A 16,286-nucleotide genomic window follows, 5' to 3' on the forward strand; every position below is an offset into this window, starting at 1 on the left:
CAATCCATACCGTTCTTCCTTCCGTTCTGATAACAGGCTAGGGTTGCCTTTACCTGAGAGGCTTTGCACATGCTATTTCCTTTGCCTGAGAATATTTTTCTTAATATTTATGTCTTGCTTCTGCTCATCACTGAGTCTTAAATATGATGAGGTTTCTGTGATAACTCTATCCCATCCAGCCCCCTTTCCTACCTCAGGCTATCATTAATTGTTTTGTTTTGTTTTTTGCTTTTCTTTCTTTTTAACTTTATTTTATTTAAATTCAATTAATTAACGTAGACTGCATTATTAGTTTCAGCAGTAGAGTTCAGTGATTCATCAGTTGCATATAACATCCAGTGCTCATCACATCACAAGCCCACCTTAATGCCCATCACCCAGTTACCCCATTCCCCCACCCCCACCCCAGCAACCCTCAGTTTGTTTCCTAGAGTAAAGAATCTCTTATGGTTTGTCTCCCTCTCTGATTCCATCTTATTTTATTTTTCTCTCCTTTCCCCTATGATCCTCTGTTTTGTTTCTTAAATTCCACATATGAGTGAAATCACACGATAATTGTCTTTCTCTGATTGGCTTATTTCACTTAGCATAATATCTTCTATCATTTATTTTTGAAACATTTTACTTGTGATAGCTACTACTATCCAAAATGTTTGCACTTATTTCTTTTCTTCTTCTTCTTTTTTTTTTTTAAATCTATTTCCCTCACTAAAATGTGTATTTCATTAGAACAGGATCTTGTCCGTTATGCTTGTTGCTACGTCCTCAGTACCCAGGAGAGTGTCTGAAACCTATAAAACACCCATTTTCTTTTTAAAAATTAACACTCATTTTAATGAATATAACAGATTTTTATAAGTACACTCTGGCCACTATCTCATTAGCGTAAGTGTCCCATATCAAAGAGAACTCACTGGTTTATTTTGGTCTGATGACATTCTCATGGGATTCACTAATGGTCCTGATTTTTAGGACAAAATAAAGTGGTTTCGGTTGCGCTTCTCTAGAGAGCATTAACCCAAAGCCAATAGACATTTAGCAGGACAGAGGTGTATTTCCTACTTGGAGGCCTGAGGCTGTTGCAAATGTTTGATTCATTAGGGAATACATGAATCAGAATAGCTGATAAGGCCAGAACCAAGGCTAAATTGGGAAGTCTTCCATATGTTTCTAGTTGGGTAGATGACTTGTATATAACTTCTACAAAGAGTCTCAAAGTAAACTTTTCTAATTCTAGCATTGCTCTGTATCTCAGGGGGGAAGAGGCAGTGTGCCATAGTGGAAAGAGCTCAGATTCTAGAACCAACAGAGCTGGGTTTGAATTCAGCTCTATCATTTGCCAGATGTATGCCCTTGGACAAGTCTTTCCGTTCCTTCTGAGTCTCAGTTTCCCCTCTGTAAAGCGGGACTGGTAATGTTTACTCCCAGAGCTGCCTGCAGGGGCGTAATCAATAGTCACAGTGCTTGGCACACGATACATACTTATTGACTTGGAGCTGCCATATTATAAAGACTTCACAGCCTAGCCTGGTATTGCGTTTTAATATGTGTTTTATTTATCTGGCTTCAAGTTATAGCGACTGCTTTCAGGAAAATCAAATATTGGCCGGTCATGGAAAAACGGCTATCTTGAAAGATGAAAAGGACACACACCGCATCACAACGGAGTATCATTTGAATTGGCAGTGGACCCAAAGCGGATGTGGGGACTGTGGTAGCTGGCATTCACGGATATATACAAAAGAACTCCAACATGAAATGGCCCCCTTGCTCTCCAAGTAGCTATTCCATTCTCCTTTTGCTGCTTAGTCTTTATATTGTACTGAGTATATCCTTTGATTACCTCATGCTTTCTGTTAACAAATGAACTCTGTTTCCTCACAACTGCAGGCTTCCATGATTCCATGTCTCCATGGCTCCACGTTCCCTGTTATTCCTTACCCTCAGCTTTATGCCTCCCCAGTCATATGTTCAGCTCGCACATCTGCTGACTGAGTGGACCTGGTTTATTTCACTATTCAATTCTAGAAATGGATGCGGATTGGTCTTACTCAAGTGTTATTACCAGAGTATACCACCATTCCCTCGATAGAGAGATATTAGTTCAATCCACCTGAAATCAACATTTGCGTGTGTCCATATGAACAGGTATTAGCAAATTCACATGGCGTGACTTCATGTGCGATGCCTCTGGTGAGGCTTCATTGCTGGAGCCCGAGGGCAGGTGGCGTCACATAGAATAGCAACAGACAAGAACGATATATGTATTTTTAAAGAGTCTTCTTTCATGCCATGTAGAACTGATTGTGGCTGGGACAGGCACTGTGATTACCCTTTTAGCAAAATAGTGAACCATTTGTATTGCCTGCAGTTTTAGATCCAGAAAGGACCTTTGAGACACTTTATTTAGTCCAGCCCTTTCACTTCAGAGATGAGGAGTCCAAGCCCCAAGTAGATAGGTCCAATGTCACAAATGGCAAATTAAATGTTGGAAAACAAAATCAGTGAAAGGGTATTGTAAAGACATTGGGTTATTTATGTTGGAGGGGGAAGTCTGAGTATAGAAGACACATAAAAGACCAACTGTTCAATCAAAAATTTCACAATCCAGTGGGAAAGAAACATTAATTTTAATATATAAATGCCATCATAAGTGCACGCACAGGGTCAGAATGCCTAATTATGGGGTTGAGAATATTCAGGGAAATTGTTCTAGAAAACCAAATGTCTGAACTAAGACTTGAGGAATTGCATCAGGGTCCGTCAGGCAGTGGTTCCTGTGAAGCACGTTCCAGAGTGCATTAATGAGCGATCCGGAAGTGTATTTTGTGTGTGTGGCATGTGTGAAGAAAAGAAGCTTAGGCCATAGGTTGTGTATGAGAAATGTCCGTGTCTCTCCCTCACTCCTACTCCTCCCTCCCATCCCGCTGCCTTCTTTTTTCCCCCATCTCTTTTATGTTTACCTCTGGTGAATCTTAAAATAACTTTGCATTCTGTCTTTCTGATCAGAGTAACAGTGTGAGAAGGTTGTTCAAGAGCACGCACCGTGGTGGAAGGAAACTGCTCTGAAATCTGAAATTTATCATAGTTAAAACGCAAGACACAGGATGTCTGTTTCATTTGGGGGTGCCCACCCGGTGAAATTCTCCCTCGCCCCCTCTTCTTAAGGGTGCTGTCATTTCCTTGGTGAAGGTCACTTTAAATGTTATTCAGGTCTTCTCAAGTATTTGCAATCGAGTCCAAGGTGGTGTCATTTTCACACTTCATAAGCACCCTTTCGATTCTTTCCCCCAGTCCCGATGCCCTACAGGACACCACTCAATGCATCCCCTTCCCCAGAATGACAGTGAGCCATCGATTGCTCTTCTCTGGGTGCTCCCCTTTAGCGAGGTGCCCACCACCAACTCTAGTTTGGTTTGTACGGTGTATTCTTAATGTGGCTGCTTTTTTTCCTCTGTTGGTGGGACTCGAGTTATAACAAATGATTCATGTGAGGAAAATCAGTGGTCTGTCTTGTCAGAAGAATTGTACCACAAATAAAAATCCAGAAAAGCCTACGTAGATTCCAAAAAATGTAATTATAAAAGTATAATATTTTGAACTTTCTGTATAACAAAACCCAAAATGACCACTTATAGAAAAAGCAAGAATTTCACATAGGCATTTACATTTTCCACTTCCTCCTCTTTTTATGGATTAAAAAGTAAATCTTTGCCAAAAATAAGAACTCATTCAGAGGGAGACAAGAAGAAAAAGCTGAATACTAAGCATTGCTTAAAGCAGGGAAGAGTTCGATTCAATACATTTTAACCTAAATTTAACTACAGGGTTCAACATTTAAGTGTATCGAAGGATTCAGAATCAAATCTGCAGCAAAGTTTTCAAAAATCTACCAAGACTTTGGAGTGTGTGCACGTTTTTTATGTTGTTGGAATATAACTTTTTTTTTTTTGGTCATTTCTGTTTAATGATGGGAATTAATTTGCTAAGAAATTGAAATCAACATCAAAGAGAGAAGAGACAAGAAGAATTTATGGGCTGAGATTAGCACTCCAAAGAAAGGAAACCAGAATACAGCAATAAGATACCACTCTTGGTAGGCTGTAAATGTTCCTCTGCTTTTAAAATTCCCTAACAAGGTGAGCGAAACCGTTCCAAGAACACTATTGTCAAGAGACACCTTTGAACTGATCTATCCTGAAGAATAACCCCCAGAAAGGTAGAAAAAAAATAACTTTCATATATTTGTGGCCACACAGTGCAGCTCCGACTTCTGAACATTTTTCCCCAATTATTTTTGTAAAGTATTGATCGCAATTTAATTTTGCAGTCCCAACATGAGAGGCGCTTCATGCTGAAATGTCTCACAGGAGATTGTAATCAGGGTCTAGCCTGAAGGTGAAGCGCTCGTACATAGGTTTTACTCTATTTCTCTACTCTTCATCAGCTCGGGGATTGGAGCAGAGGGCATTCTCAGGCAGATTAATTTTTGACGATGGGATCGATGGAAGATGTTTTTTCCTCCTGACATTGAGTCATCTAATTTGCTGTTTATCTTTGGCTTATTGAGTTTTGAGCATTGTTAAATCATACCTTTCAGCTGTTTAATTTCATATGTGAATTTTGCATTCCCCTCTTGTACTTTGGCATAACTCTTTTACCTAAAATGAGCAGGATGATGGGCCTTTTTTGACACAGGGTTACTGCTTTTGAGTCTGTTAAGTACTCCAAGGTAATGTTATGGTACTTTCTAGCCTTTTTTCTTTGCTTGTGGCCATAGATCAGTTCACCTCTAGGGAAATCATTACTTGCCATCATTATTATCCCTAGCACCTTCATCTATCCTCCCTTGTTTCCTGACTCCATGGCTTGATGAAGTGCCTAGATGTGCGAACACCTTATCTCAGGTCTCATAATTAACCCCTTCATAACACAGGCCGAGGAAAAGGCTTTTTCCTGTGATAGGCTTCATCTCGTTCCGTATTTGGGCTTCTTTATAGCAATTACTGCAGCTTTAACAGTTTCGACTCTATTTTTGCAGTAGGATGTGAATTTTGTAAGTGTGCTGAAGGCTGTAAGAAAAAAACTACTTTCCACCTAGAGAAACGTGGCCTTATATCACCTTTCTTTTTTCTTTTTAAAGGTAAGCAAGCTGCATCTCAAGCCAACACCTTCACTGTAACATCGAACATTTCCCACAGTAGCGATATTATGTTAAATGTTATTCTATCAGTTTTCACGAGCGTACCCACAATTATCTGAGAAATTAATAAAATATGAATGGGTCTTTTTTTTTCCATTTGGAAAGGCACATAACATTTTAAAATAGGCTTGGAAACAAAATAAAAGTAGAGATGTTCACAGAATCTGCTGCCAGATCTGAATTTAACATTAAAACAATCTGTTAGTTGTATTAACTCAGTAAATAAAAAAAATCCTATTCCATACTCCAAACCATTTATAGGTTTGATTGAACAGAGAGATGTTATTCCGATTATGACAAGAGCCCTAGACCAGCTCTTAGTAAATCTAAGTCCTACTCTCTTACCAGTCGGATTTCCACGAGAAAGTTATAACATCTCTTTGGTTCTCAGTTTCCTCAGTTACAGAGTTTAAGAGAAAGTTTCTTCCAGCTGTAAAAATATGTCATTTTTGACATATGACTTTGTAATGTTCCATCGTACCCTTCTCTGTCCATCACCCAACTCCTCGCTCAAATTCTGCCTCCTCCGTGAAGCTTTCTCGCCTACTGCTGCCCACAGAGGACTCATCACACGTATAGTCACAATTATTTGTTTGACATTGTTTTCGCATGAGTTCTGGTAATGCTTTTTGGTGCTTAAAAAGGTTTCATAACTATATATTGCAAGGAGGACCTTTGAGTCCATTTTGCTTTCTACCTCAATACCCCTGAAAGATGACCAATATCTATTATTTGAGTACGCATTTGATTTTTTTATTTTTTTTATTTTTATTTTTTAAAGATTTTATTTATTTATTTGACAGAGATAGAGACAGCCAGCGAGAGAGGGAACACAAGCAGGGGGAGTGGGAGAGGAAGAAGCAGGCTCATAGTGGAGGAGCCTGATGTGGGGCTCGATCCCATAACGACGGGATCACGCCCTGAGCCGAAGGCAGATGCTTAACCGCTGTGCCACCTAGGCGCCCCTGCATTTGATTTTTTTAAATTTAAATTTAAAATTTAAGATCTAGTCATAGACATTCTTGTAATGAAAGTGAGTAAGCAAGACCGAAACTGACTTTAATGTTATTTAAATTTCTTACTGAAACTGACCATGAGCACAGCTTCAGGTGAGGAGATCTCAAAATGCTTGTAGTTACATCTGCATCATTAGCATAAGCATGGGGGCGCCTGGCGGGGCGCAGTCGGTTAGGCATCTGACTCTTGGTTTTGGCTCAGGTCGTGATTTCAGGGTTGTGATCTAGGGGTCATGCTATGGAACCCCACGTCGGGTTCTGAGCTCACAATTCTCTCCATGGAATTCTTTCTCTCTGTCTCCCTCTGCTCCCTCCTGCCAGAAAAAATTAATAAATCTTAAAAAAAAAAAAAAAGAATAAGCATATAGGCTGGTGAGGTAACCGCTTTGGAAAACAATTTCTATCTTCATAATAATTTTATAATGATACTATTATTACATAACATGGAAGTATTAATATAATAAGAATATACTGATCTAATTGTTTTGCTAATCAGTTTCACGTCTTTATAGACACACATCATATGCCTTGTCCTACCGACTCACAAATTCTTTCCAGGCAAGAAAGTGGTGTTAATCTTTAACATTTGCCTTGTAAACATTTCAAGTTTCTCTTTAGTTCAGACTTTAAGTTGCTATTAAAGAATCAATCAACCGAAATGTGTGAGTATGTTTGTACTCCATTAGCTGGCACCAGAGATGAGGACGAGTTAGCATTAAAAAAAATGAGGAAATAAATTTTCTGCTCCACAGGAGAATATATGAATTGTACATGTAAATAAGAACTTACAAATTAGCATCCATATCTATAAACATTAATGTAGGTTAATGTCTTTATGAATCATACTGCAATTCTTTGGTCCAAAACTTTTTTTTAACTCAACAGCATAGAAACACAAGTGTTTCCAAACGTGTTTGTGCAGGAAAATAGCTGGAAATAAAGTGTTGTTTCCCCAAACTGTGCCTTTCCTTGGGATCTGAATATGTCGTGAAGGTCGAAGGAGCATATTGGGCTTATTAATGATGCTTGAAGCCAAGGACTATGGCCATCAGGGCAGAGTATGAAGTCGCATTCTCTGGTGGTGTTGACCACATCTGCTCATAAGGCCCCAGTCCTTGCCAATCAGATACCAAACACACAAAAATCCCGAGCAGAGGGAATGGACACAAAACCTGTTCAACTTGTTTGGCTGTTTTTGTGTATTTATAAAACCTTAATAGTCCGCTCGAAATCAAACCTTAACTTCTAAGATATTTTAACTCCAATGTTTTGGTCTTCATTTCCAGTATATTTCACACCTACTGTTCAGATGCCACTATTATATAAATCACTTATATACTTACGTATGGTAAATACATGCCTATGTGGCATATGTGTGCCTTGGTGGTATGATAGTCTTGACAGTAAATAGCCAGGATAAATAATGAAATAATTATTATAGAAATATTTAATTTGTTGAGCTTCTGTTAATGTTCTTACAATAAACTCTGTGCTGAATATCGCTGATCCTCATTGCAACCTTGTGGATGGCTACTGTTATTACATTCATCTTGCAGATGAGGAAATTGATCAGGAAGGGACTTTACGGCCATGGAAACCCATTTCCTAAGTAAGAAATGTAAGACTGAAAGAAGCTACATAAGGCTACGTGACCAAATCTCAGGTCAAAACAAAGGTCTTCTGACTCCACTGGAGTATTAATTCTACTCTGTCATCCAGTACCCGAGTATTGTATGTTGCTTAGGAGTATCACAAACTTTCATTTGTGATTATCTATCTCACTGAAAGAAATCAGACTGGGTGAGAAATTTCCTACACAATAATGTTAAGATTATCTTCCTTTGGAAAAAAGAAAACTCGTATGAAACAGAGTAAGATTTTGATACGGAGTAGGTTTTTCTTTAAAAAGTACAAACACGATTTTCTTTTCACTACCAAGGCTTGGCCATAAAACTGTTTGACTCGTAAATATGAATTCATTCTATCACCATAAATTAGGCAAAGTCGTTATATAATAACAACCAGGTCTTAGGACTTAAGTCAGTGAGAGATAAATCCTAACGTTGCTTTAAAGAGTCTTATGAAAGGTGGGCCAGGAAGGGAGAAATTGTTTTGAATGCTGGAACTGGGGAAAAAATGAGTCATGAGGGCTCGAAGCCTGGGGCTCGCGCGGGGCTGCAGCAGCTGGTGTGTTAAAACCCTGTCTGACTGTTGCTCCAACAGCTCGCACCTCTATCGCCAGCAGGGGCTTGGGTTCCAAAAGAGCTGAATCATGATTTATGATAACTGTTGCTGCTGCCTTTGTCATCATTTACATCTGTCCTGAGGAGAAGAAGCCCTGGCTTGCAAGACTGTCTAGCTCAGGGGAGAAATGAGGAGACTGGTGGTACTTCATTCTGAGGTCCTCAAATACCAGTAAAAATATCTCCCCTGGCCCATTTTTAGGTGTCCCATGTTATGATGGTGGTATTTGTTCCAGCCATTCTCGCAACATAAATTTCACTCACTATCATACATCTGGTCTCTTTGTATATATAAATACAATGGCTTTTCAAAACTACACTAAAAGGGGAAAAAGAATAAGTAAAAGTCCTCAAGTCTTGAATAATCCACAGAGACAATTAGCTCTTTAATAAGTTAGAAGCAATTGTAGTATAGTTGACCTTTGAACAATGCAGGAATTAGGGACACGGACTCCCCCCAATATATAACATTTGACTCCCCAAAACCTTAACTACTATTAGCTTACTGTTGGCCAGAAACCTTACTGAGAATAATAACAATCGATTAATACGTATTTTGTGTGTTATATGTATTATATATTGTATTCTTACAGTAAAGCAAGTAGAAAGCATTACTAAGAAAATCGTAAAGAAGAGAAAATACATTTACAGCGCTGGACTGAAAAAATCTACATTTAAGTGGACCCAGGCAGTTCGAACCTGTGTTGTTCAAGAGTCAACTGTATTTTGTAAATCTGAGCCATATGAACTTAATAGACATCATGTCTTGCATTGACATATTTTTAAAAAATCTTTGGAACTGTGATAGGCCACAGTCATGTTTGTTGCACTAAAATTTTGAGTAAGTCCGAGAACTTGAACAAGGAAATTGTTATGTAACATTAGAGCAGCGAGACATTATGAACCAACATGCTAAGTTTGGGTGATTTGACCATGTGTAACCCAGTCCAGTCACTCCTCCCCCAGCCTTAAATGATTTAAAACACAGTAAGTTCTGGAACCTTCTGACTTGGTGGGTAGTTTACTCTATTGGTTTGTTAAGACTCCCAAGCTCAAGGAATACATTCACAGGGAATAAGAAGCCATCAGGGATCTACACCCCATCATATTTCCATGTATCCTTCATCTTGCCTACATAACTTGCACGGTCTTTGTTGCGGTCATTCTCCCTAATCCTGGAAACTGCACCAGCCTTTGGGGGCTGGCCCAGCACCACTACCTGCATGTACATCAACTTCCTCGATTTTTCCAAACACTCTATAAGGCAGGCAAGGAAGGTGATGTTATCTGCAATTTATAGAAAAGGAATGTAAGGCTCAAGGGGGTTAGGTTATCTGTCCAAGTTTGGAGAGCCAGGAAATAGATGAGATAACTCAGAATGAAGTCTTTTGAGTCTCGCTCCTCTGCTCTGCTACCGAGTGCGTAAAGAGGAGCTGCTTGCTTTAGAGTGCGTGGGTATTGTAGACCTAATCAAATTGCCAGTTAACAAAATAATTAATTCCAGATCATTTTGGCTTGTTTTCTCCAGGCAAAACAATGTCTATCTTTTTTATTTCATTGGCTAGCCCATACATTTTCACAGGCTGCATGGCCAGGCTCAATGCCTACAGTCCATAGTCAACTGTAAATATACCCGTTTGTGCTAACCATAACTGAAGGTACAATATCATGAAGGAGAGTTTGGGAGGGGAACTTACAGAGAGAGAGTTGTTTTACAGAGCTTAAAAATATTAGGAATGAAAATAAAAACAGACATTGGTCCAAATAAGCTAAAGGTAAGACCTACACTCAAGAAGGCTATCATACAGGAAAGAAAAATATCCAGTGTTTATGAAGCATCGCTTTCTTTTTCCTAATGTCATATATCTAGGACGCCAGCCATATGTTCTCTTGGGGATGTTATCAATTCGTGGTAGTTTAATAACTACAGATGATGAATTTTACTTTATAGTCATTTTGTCTTTGATAAGTGGCAAAGCCTAATGCAAGATGCACTAGGTAAAAAGATAGTAGAGAATATGCATTTTAGTGCTAGCAGTACATTCTAGTCAACACTACTTAGTAAGGCCTATTATGTGAATCTACTCATCACTTGGCCGGGAAGACCTCTATGCTCGAACGAAAGGGGTTTGCCGTGAGGAATAGGAGTGTAAAGCACCCAGGGATAGTCAATGTGGATTGGAGAAGAGGGTCGAAGGGTGAATGGCATTTCAGTTTAACATCTTTTGGAAGATGAAAGTCAAATGAGCGCTCTTAGCCCTGGTGGTTCAGGGACAGAAGGGCCCCGATTGACCTGAATCCTGAAGTATTCATTAATTCACTTAACCTCATTCATTCCACATATGACCGGTAATTTCAGGACACCTTGCGCTTTACCTCGGCTCTTTTCCCCTTTAGTGGCACCTTAGATACAATTTCTTTGTTAGTGTCTCTCTGTCTTTCTCTTTCTTGTTTACCGATTCTTATGAAATTGCTTTCGTCTTTCCAAGAGTATCCAGACCCTTGTGACAATGATGACCTGTTCCACTTCAGAGATTACTCACTATTCTTTATAGCTCCCTGGTCTCTTTATTTAGCAACTCAGTGACATTCTGCTAATTCAAATACCCAGAGAAAAATTACTGACCATATGCCTTCTTTCTAATCATACTTTAAGGCTTAGTTAAAATGTTACATTTTCAGCAAGGCTGTCTATGACCCTCGTAGCAGAATTTAGTGCTATTCTTTCATGCAGGAGTAACTGGTACACAATTCTATCAATTACTATATTTTTATTCTTTTTAACGTACCCATCTTTACCAAGAAAGTAGAAATTACCCGTAGGGCCCAAATGTCCTCCACTGATACAACCTTAGTCCCTAGTGGTGCCTGGCCCTTGAAGAGATGGTCAATGGATATTAGTAGAAAGACCTATTTAAACTTCCTTTGTTAAAATAATGAAAAACAGAGGACTGAGATGAGTTCTTCTTCTGTAGGCAAAGTGTTTGGACTGTGTTATTTGTTAGAACATAAATGAGTTGGCATTTATGCTTATGGAATAACTTAGAAATCTATAATTGTAAATTCATGCTGATTTTAATGAAATCAAAACTCAAAGTGTGAAACCATCCAAATAAATATAATTTTCCCCAAACTGCTTTGATATGAAAAAGACTCTTTGGCATAGCTCCAATTAACTATCTTAGTCACCCACACAGAAGCAAAAAGACTCCCTCCATCTGATTATAAGTTTCTGCAAATAGCAAAAACGCTCAAAGCATTCCTGGTTGTTCTCTCTGTATGTGTGTTTTCGCAACCCAGAGCAAACAGAATGGACTGATTCTGTCATTTGCATGGAAAGATCTGATATATGTCTCATTTTTCAAGCTTTCCGGGTCCTATAAAATACGGTTTTAGCATTAAAAAGAAATCATATAAAATATATTCATAAAAAGTGATGTTTTTACACTCGGGCTAATATTTTACAGTCAAGGCACCTATTCAGAGCTTAATTATAATAGATTCAATGTAACGCAATGGGTGTGTTCTAGTCCGCCGTTCTTAAGTGTATTTTTTAAGGGTCTTTGTTTTTTTAAAATGTCAAGCCTTTGTGTTATATTCTCCCACCCTTTGCCCACTACCGGTATCCCTGCTTCTGTTAATTGTTCCAAACACCTGCTACAAGCTCAGCACTCAAACAAGCAAAAACTACAGGGAACTTGACAGCAAAACAAATATATACAGATATAGGAGTTTTATAGAAGCTGCCCTCTTCCTAAATGTGTAAACACTCAGACTGAAAAACGAGATTGTCTGCAGATGTATCTCCTGGCAAATGGGAGAGAAGTTACCCACTGAGGCCAGTTTATGGAAGCGGTGAAGGCATGGTAAACATGTCTGCCTACCCCTTGACATGTTGTGCCAGATGGTTGCGTAGACACAAGACAGACCCAGTGAGCCGGCTCATTTTCTCTCATGAAGCAAAAGGAAGTAACTCTCCACCGTGGGCTGGGGAGGATTTTTCCCCGTCCGTGTGCAATCTCACACTCAAGTGGTTTTGGAGGTGCCCACCCCTCATTATCTGAATGAAAAAAAAAAAAAAAAACTTTTCCAGCACTGGGCATATATCAAATGTCTCTCGGCAAGATTAGAGCTTCACTAAAAGTAAGAGTATGGTCTTTGCCCATGAGGTGATAAATTTCCAGCGCTAGCATCAGTGAAGACTTGCGGAGTGAATAAAGAAATGTCTCTAAGCATCTCTTAGGCATGTCATAAAAGGGCACATTCAATATAACTCATAGGAAAAAGTAATGTCTGACGGTGCTCAGGAAGGAGAGGCAGAGAATGGTGATGCTTTTAGTAGCAATTCAGGGAGGGGGCTGCTGTGGGTGTTTTCATCACTAAGTAGAGGCAAGAGCATTGTCTCCACCCTGCCTCCGCCCCCCCACCCAAAGCGATCATAGAGATGAGTTTCAGTGGGAGGGTTTGTAATTCCTTCTAGATGAGGGGCTAATGTTGAAAACAAACTTAACGCTGAAGCAAAAGAGACATGAGCTGGGCAATCACTTTGCATTTAGATTTTTTTTTTTTGATTTGACAAATCAGGAGAATTCTTAACATCCATGTTCTTTCATCTTTTTTGCTGTGGTTGCTAAAAAAGGGAGAACCATGTCATTTCTGAGGGTCTCTCGTAGGAAGGTACAAAGAAAAGAGTGAGAGTTGATGAAAAAAATAAATAGAGGTGCGAAGAACTGATGTCTTAGGAAGGAAACTGAGAAAGAATCATTAAGTGAAACAGAAGGACTCCTTTAGCTGTTCGGGACCTAAGTGTCCAGCATTTAGTTTTTAGGGACTGAAATGCCCAGACCTTGCACTGAGGGAGACAGGTTGGTAAAATGTGCAGAAGCTGAGTGTGACTTGGAAGAATGCCAGCACGAATGCACAGAGGCACTTCTTTGTGTGGTATTGTTTCTGTGGGTAAATGCCAAGACTGGCCCTGGGCTAATTGAAATGAGCAGCTGCACGGGTCACATCAGTATAAGGAGCAAGTATTAACAGGTGCAAGGGGGCCACAGGCTTTTCCTTTGTCAATATTGAAGTAAACAGGTAATGCTGTTCATTTGTCTTCTTAAAATGTAGAACTTCAGGCTCAAATTGAAAGCCGCCCTTGGCATCTCCTATGTGTCTGTCATTGAGTCCAGGGTGCCTCCAGCTTCCTGGATTCAAAACCAGGCAGTTAGTCATGTCCAGGAGGAAACAAGTTCAGCGGCTCTATCTTCAGGTGTTGATACTCAGGATGGATTGCAAAATCACAGGAACTTCGAGCAGGTGTCGAGTGGCTTCCCTGATACGGATTGCATCTTAAAGTTGTTTTTCTTCAAGAAGCCTCTTGTGGGGGGCGGCGGGGGGGGGAGGTGGGTGAGAAGAAAAGCCCTCTTCCATTTCTGATTCCATTCAGGGCCACTATAATCTTGTTCTTGTTTGCTTGCTTGGGGCATAAAAAGCACCAAGGCCAGCCCTGCGAAGTGTTTCATTCCCTCTGCATCCCTCGGCGTCGCTGTCAAAGAAATTGAGCTAAAATGGTTGCCGAGAGTTCCAAAATTAACATTCTCACCACAAAAACTTCAGATTGGACCCAGGAAAGAATCTCTGAGTGGGGTTTAATGATCCATCAAAGCTATAGGGTTTAATTTTAGACCAGAAATATTTTTCGTTTATGTTTATTAATGTGTGATATTTTTCAACAGAGGGAGAAAGGGAACTGTGAGCTATGAAACAGAAGCATAAACAGTTGATTTTATCATCAGGGACAATTAGCCATTTTAACTACGCTGAGTAGAAGTGCTCAGGGGTCCACAGCGGTTCATCTCCCTCGCAGGTTCTTATTCCAAACAACGTAGGATCCTGCCATTTCCAGAGGGTGGATTAGGGAAACGGTCTCTCCCACCCGCCCATGGCGTGTTCCTACCTGAACATTCTGACAAGTCTGCGGCTTCACGTGATTCATTGCTCATTTCACTTGACTTTCTGTCTACAGAACAATCCAGAAAGAACTAAAGCATGTCTGTCTCCTCTTAATATTCGGAGTCACTTTTGTACCCAATGTATAAACTTTTGTGTGGCTCACCTAGGACCTGCCACAAATCCCACAAGAGATTATTAATAACAGGAAATGTCCTCTTGTAAAATGTCAGGTGAATCTGAAGAAAACCTGGCACCACAGCTTGGGAACTCTGGCCTCCAGAGACTCTCTCTCTTCTTCCTGCCACCTGAAGAACCAAGCTGGTGAGTTGAGCTGATTGGATTTTGTTAACTTATATTTCAAGAAATGAGTCTGATTTTCTGGTTTTGTCTTAATGAAGAAAGCATTGGCACGTGAGACAGAAGACTCAAGATTTGTGTCCATTTTAGAGCGTCATGGATCATCCGGCATTCCACTTCCTTATTCGCTTGGCAGGCAAAAGCGTTACAGGTGAAGGTGGGCAGTTTACGAAGCCTCTGGGTGGGCAACAGAGGCTGCACACTCTTGATCTGGGGAGTCAGCCTCACCTGTCGCCATGTCACTTAGACTGATCTGTTGGGAGACCCAGCCACCCCTTCGTCTCTATGGGTTCCCCTGGAAACAGGAACATCTGCTTGCTTTTCCACGAGCCATACTGTAAATCGAGCCTTGCTTTATTCTCAGTTAATTTTTTCCTAAATCTTTTTCTCCTAGCTCATCAGCCTCTTTGGATCAATATTGAATACTTTAGCCATGAGTTATTGATCTGGAGATTTCAGGATTGTGTAAACATTCCAGAATGGTAAATCTCATTGTCCAAGTGAATGATTAACTCACCGAATCTTTATTAAGCAACTATTCTGTGCAAGATATCGTGCAAGATTCTGTGCAAGAACTCTTCGTGTGATCACAGTCTGGTGAAGGCTGCAAAACATATTTGCAACTGATTATATTACAGGAGGGTGAGTTCTCTGGTAAAAGAATACTGAAAAGGGTATATGTAACTCAGTCTTCAAGATTAGAGAGGCTTTCCCCACGCAATTTCTGCATAGCAGGAACTTAGCAAGTGAGTAGGTGTTTGCCAGGCAGAGAAAAAAAAAAGGTGGGACATTCCAGGCAGAGGTCTCAGCAGACACAGAAGCAGGAGGCAACGTAGAAGACGGCTATTTAGGGAAGAGGGAAAAGTTGTGTGGCTGGAGCGCAGGGCATAGGATTAAGGTGGAAGAAGATGAGTCCAGAAAGGGAGAGGAGGACGTTTATCATTTCAGGTTCGGAAAACTACGGAATTTTATCCTTGAGGCAGTGGAGTGCCGACTCAAACTGAGCCAGTCTCTAACTTGTAACTCCACATAACAAAGAAGTATTGATAAAAATAAGCCAAAAAGAGTAACTGAAATTGATAAATAAATACAATCTATTTGTAACAAATAGGATAATCGAGAAGAAAATAATATGAAATACGTATATTTGATGTGCATATTTGAGATAAAGATGGTATTTGTTTATGTTCTTCCCTCCCAGAATTCTCTGGCAATACTTTCATTTGTATAAAGGGCATTTCTCTCCCACGATATAGCCTCTGACTCAAACAAAACATCTGCAATCAACACTGGCTGGATTCCCACCGCTAGGTACATTTCTAATGTGCTTTTCATTTATCTTTTTATTATGTATTCTAGGGGGCTGCATATAGTAAGGGGTGGCATATGAAACACGAGGCTAAATGTTCCCTTATGTATTGAGTAGAGCAGGGATAAGAATGGCTTTTTTAAAAGCCAGAAAATAACCTCCACATATCAAAGAATATATAGGCTATGCTTTTTAATTCAAGAAATAGAATTGCA

This window comes from Ursus maritimus, unplaced genomic scaffold (genome assembly GCF_017311325.1).
Source record: "Ursus maritimus isolate PB19 unplaced genomic scaffold, ASM1731132v1 scaffold_26, whole genome shotgun sequence".
NCBI classification, from domain to species: domain Eukaryota; kingdom Metazoa; phylum Chordata; class Mammalia; order Carnivora; family Ursidae; genus Ursus; species Ursus maritimus.